Below are 4,540 nucleotides of genomic sequence, written 5' to 3' on the forward strand. Positions count from 1 at the left end.
TAATCTCCACCTTTACTATTGTATATTGCCCTACTCATATATATAGAAAGGGTTGGCTAACTATTAGGTTAAGCCTCCTAATTATTCTCAACTTAGTGTATTGATATTCAATTTAAAATCAAAATATTATCAAACCCTTCATGCAAAGAAAAACAAATTCTAACGTATAAAACAGTGCCAGCATAATTTGAAAGAGAAAAAGGTTTCGATGATAAAATTCATATTACAAATAACAATTGTTCAAATTGATAATCGAATAGAAGTAGCTAGCTATACACTATAAGAAGAGATCTCCCAAACTTAGTTTGCAAAATGCCTTAGGCAGTGGAGGCCACATAGTTGTAAGCTCGAAAGAAACTTTTTCCATTATGGGCCGAGATTGAGGATTGGCATGCAAGCATACAAGTGCAATTTTCATCATGTGGACAACGCCCTCTGCTGCTTCTTTTTTAGGAAGCGAGATACGGTGGTCTAACACATCCTTTAATGGTGTATGTTGAGCAATCGGTGGCATCGATGATGATGATGAAGATCCTGGTGATAAGAGTGCTGAAATGAGATCGCCTGGGTGCCTTCCTGTCATCACCTCCATTGTTACCACTCCGAAGCTATAGACATCGCATTTTTCAGTCACCTTTACTGTGTAAGCTAGCTCTGCCAAAAAAAACTGATTATGCATGGTTTTTTTTATCAAATAGTTGAAAGAAAATACTTTATAATAAAAGCTAAAAAAAACACTATATATTATCTTAACTATTACACATTAGTAACTTTATGTTGACATATAGCTACGCACCTGGAGCAGTATATCCAAAAGTACCTGCAAATGAGGTCCAATTGGAGGAGTCAGGCATTAACAGTTCTAGCTATGCCAAAGTCGGCAGACATAGTGCTTCATATTCCAAAATCCAGAAGGATATTATTGCTGGTAATGTCTCGATGAATGATTGGAGGAGAGCAAGAATGGTGTAGATAGGATAAAGCTGCACCCACCCCTTTCACAACGTTTAGCCTTCTCATCCAATCGAACTCAATTGCTTGTTCCTCACTGGTTATAATCTTTCTCAAGCTTCCTCTTTCAATGAACTCATAAACCAAAAAAGAATGCTTTACATGTGAGCAAAATCCATACATTTTCACAATATTTCGATGTCGAATATTTGCCAACACACAAACTTCCTTTTCAAAAGCTTTAAAATCGGACACCTTTTCTGTTTGTGACCGGTGAAGTTTCTTCACAGCAACCACCTGTTCTGTTGGCATCACTGCTTTATAAACAGTTCCATATCCTCCTTCGCCAATGCAGTAGTTGGAGTTGAATTCCTCTGTAGCTTCAACGATATTCTCATACAACTTCTTCCCATCATGGTCCAATATCGTGAATATGTTTCGATCTTGTTCATTTTCTGGCTCAACGTTTCTCTTCCTAGCTCTTTTGCAGAGAAAGAATAAAGCTCCAAACACTAAAAGCAAGCTTCCTAAAAGAGGGAGTACAATCAAAACCACAAGCTTGTTGCTCTTTCTTGGAAGATTGCACAGCTTTAGACCACTGGCGTTGCCACAAATACCTATATTATCCCTTAATGCCTCAAATGAAGCGTTGTGGAAGGCTTTGATATCGGGAATGGGGCCTTGTAACTTATTAGATGATATATCCACAGTTGTTAAACTTAACATGTCTTTAAAAGTGCTCGGAATCCGTCCAGAAAGCATGTTGTGAGAGACATTGAGAGTTTCCAACTTTTGCAGTTGCCCAAGTTGCCTCGGTATCTCTCGAGTCAGGAAATTGCAGCTAAGATCAAGATCTTGAAGAGAAAGTAGAAAGCCTATCTCACCTGGAATGCTTTCTCTAAATTTATTACCGCTGAGGTTCACCAACAATAAATTCGAGCATTCCCCAAGTTGTTTTGGAATCAATCCACTCAGGTTATTAGATGCTAAATTAAGGATTTGAAGATTGGAAAGCATCTTAATATCTAAAGGAATGGCACCTGATAGATGGTTGTTGTTAAGGAGAAGCTCATACAACAACTTCAAACCCCCTAAATCTTTTGGGATGGCTTCTTTTAACTGATTTGATGATAGATCTATCAAGTGCAATTGAGTAGCCTTCCCAAGCTCTGGTGGTATCTCACCAGAAATATTATTGTTTGAGATTTTTAGGCTTGTCATGTTACGACAATCTCCCCATTTTGAAGAAAGCTCACCATAAAAATTATTGTGACTCAAATCAATATAATTCAGATGTGGATAGACACCAAAAACCTCAGAAATATTTCCTGTTAATTGATTCCAATCAAGCCTTACTCGGTATAAACCAGTACAGTTTTTCAAGCTTTTTGGGATTGAACCTGAAAAATAGTTGTGGTCAGCAGTAAAGTTTTCTAGTACTCCTCCATGGCATAAATCTAGTGGCAAATGACCCGTGAATTCGTTGTTACCCAAAGACAATCGGTTCAAATGGGTGAGATTGTTCATCTCTAAGGGCAATGGGCCGTGAAATTTGTTGTGATGTAATGTCAAGTTCACAAGTGATTTAAGTTGTCCTATTTCTGAAGGAACACATCCAGATAAATTATTCAGACCTAGATAAAGCATATTGAGCATTGTCAAGTTTCCAATAGAAGAAGGGATGAGACCAGAGAGTTGGTTATTAGAAAGACGAAGGAAAGATAAATTTCTTAATTTTCCAATGGCAAAAGGGATTCTACTAGTTAAAACATTACTTGATAAGCCAAGTTGATTGAGAGACTCTAGCAACCCAATTTCCTGAGGAATGGAACTAGAGAGTTTGTTATCTATAAGATAGAGCTGAAATAGGCTTGTCAAGTTTCCAATAGAAGAAGGGATGGGACCAGAGAGTTGGTTCATAGAAAGATCAAGGAAAGATAAATTTCTTAATTTTCCAATTTCATGTGGGATGGTTCCAGAAAGAGAATTATTAGCAAGGTCAAGAAACAAAAGATTGGGAAGGATGAGAAGTTTTAAACCACATATAGCGTACCTCTCAAGCCAAAACTTTCAAGTGTCAAGTTGGTGACGCTTCCAGAATTGTCACAAGTGATTCCAATCCAGTTAATGCAAGGGCTGATGCCGACCCAAGAAGAAAGGAGAGATTGGCTTTGGTTGTCAAGACTGGCTTTCCATTGGAGAAGAGCCTCAGCTTCTGTATTATTATTACCAAATGGTGAAGTTGGGGAGGAAGTGTGTTCAGCTAAAGCAAAGAAGGAAGAAGAGTTGAATATGTGAAGGAGCAAAAACAGGATGTGGAGAAAGAAGGAGAAGAATGGTTTGTTTAGTAAGGACGTCGTCATGGTGTGTTTTTCAAGAGACATAGGATATGGTTTGCTATGGTACTAGATTAGGCTCTTCCATGGAGAGGTATTATTTATAGGTAGGAAAACATGATTGGAATTGTTTTTTTTTTTTTAATCATTGATTATTATATATCTTCTCTAATTAAGTTGAAATTAAATCATTGGAGAAGAATGGCTAGTGATAGTGCATAAAATCTAAATAAATAAATAAATTTATTATTATTTTCAAACATGAACTACTTAGAGTACGTAGTAAAAATTTAATTGTATTTTTTTTATACAAAATATTTTATCCTCTATAATGACGTGTAACACTTGAGTTCACCAATAATTTCCATATTTTCCACTGAAAAGATAATGGAAAAAGTGTATGTGATGAGAGACTCACCAATTTTCCCACTGAATAGAGATGTATAATGGGAACAGAAAAATGAAGTTCCTATCCATCCATTTTTATGAAGTTCCTATCAATCCACGGAACAGATTATAATTTTATTTTTATAAAAAAAATATTTAAACTATTCTATCTTACTTTTTTAAGTATCTTAAATAGAAATATTAATTAATTTTTTATAATTTTTTTATTTCTTATAAAAAAAATATGTAAATTACACTTGAAGTATCCTAAATAATGTTTTTTTTTATAAATGTTTCCTATTTTTAATAAAAAAATTAAAACTATCCTTGAATAATCCTAAACATAAATTCTAATTAATTTTTTTATACATTTTTTTTGTTATAAAAAAAAATTTAACTACCCTTGAAGTATTCTAAACAGAAATGTTAATTAATATTTATATATATAAAAAAAAACATTTAAACTATATTTGAAATATCATAAATAATTTTTTTATAATAGTTTTCTATTTTTTATAAAAACAAATTAAATTATCCTTGAAGTTTTCTAAACATAAATTCTAATTAATAATTTTTTTTATTTGTTATAAAAAATATTTAAACTACTCTTTAAGTATCCTAAACCTAAATACTAATTAATTTTTTAAATATTTTTATATAAAAAAATTAAATTATCCTTAAAGTATCCTAAACAAAAATACTAATTAATTTTTTATCACATATATTTGTTATGATACTTTACCTTGATGTGAATACATTTTCTTCCCCTTTTCATTTTTATATCTAATTTTTAAATTTATAGCAATCTAAAAGAATAACATAACTTTAACTATATTTATGTGTTATTGGTTTGCTTTGTTATATTA

General features: G+C 33.0%; 1 pseudogene; it reads right to left on the reverse strand.

The window, feature by feature from the left end:
* Positions 1-277: 277 nt before the first annotated feature.
* Positions 278-3,339, reverse strand: LOC118035335 (uncharacterized; annotated as a pseudogene).
* Positions 3,340-4,540: the final 1,201 nt, after the last annotated feature.

This window comes from Populus alba, chromosome 19 (genome assembly GCF_005239225.2).
Source record: "Populus alba chromosome 19, ASM523922v2, whole genome shotgun sequence".
NCBI classification, from domain to species: Eukaryota; Viridiplantae; Streptophyta; class Magnoliopsida; order Malpighiales; family Salicaceae; genus Populus; species Populus alba.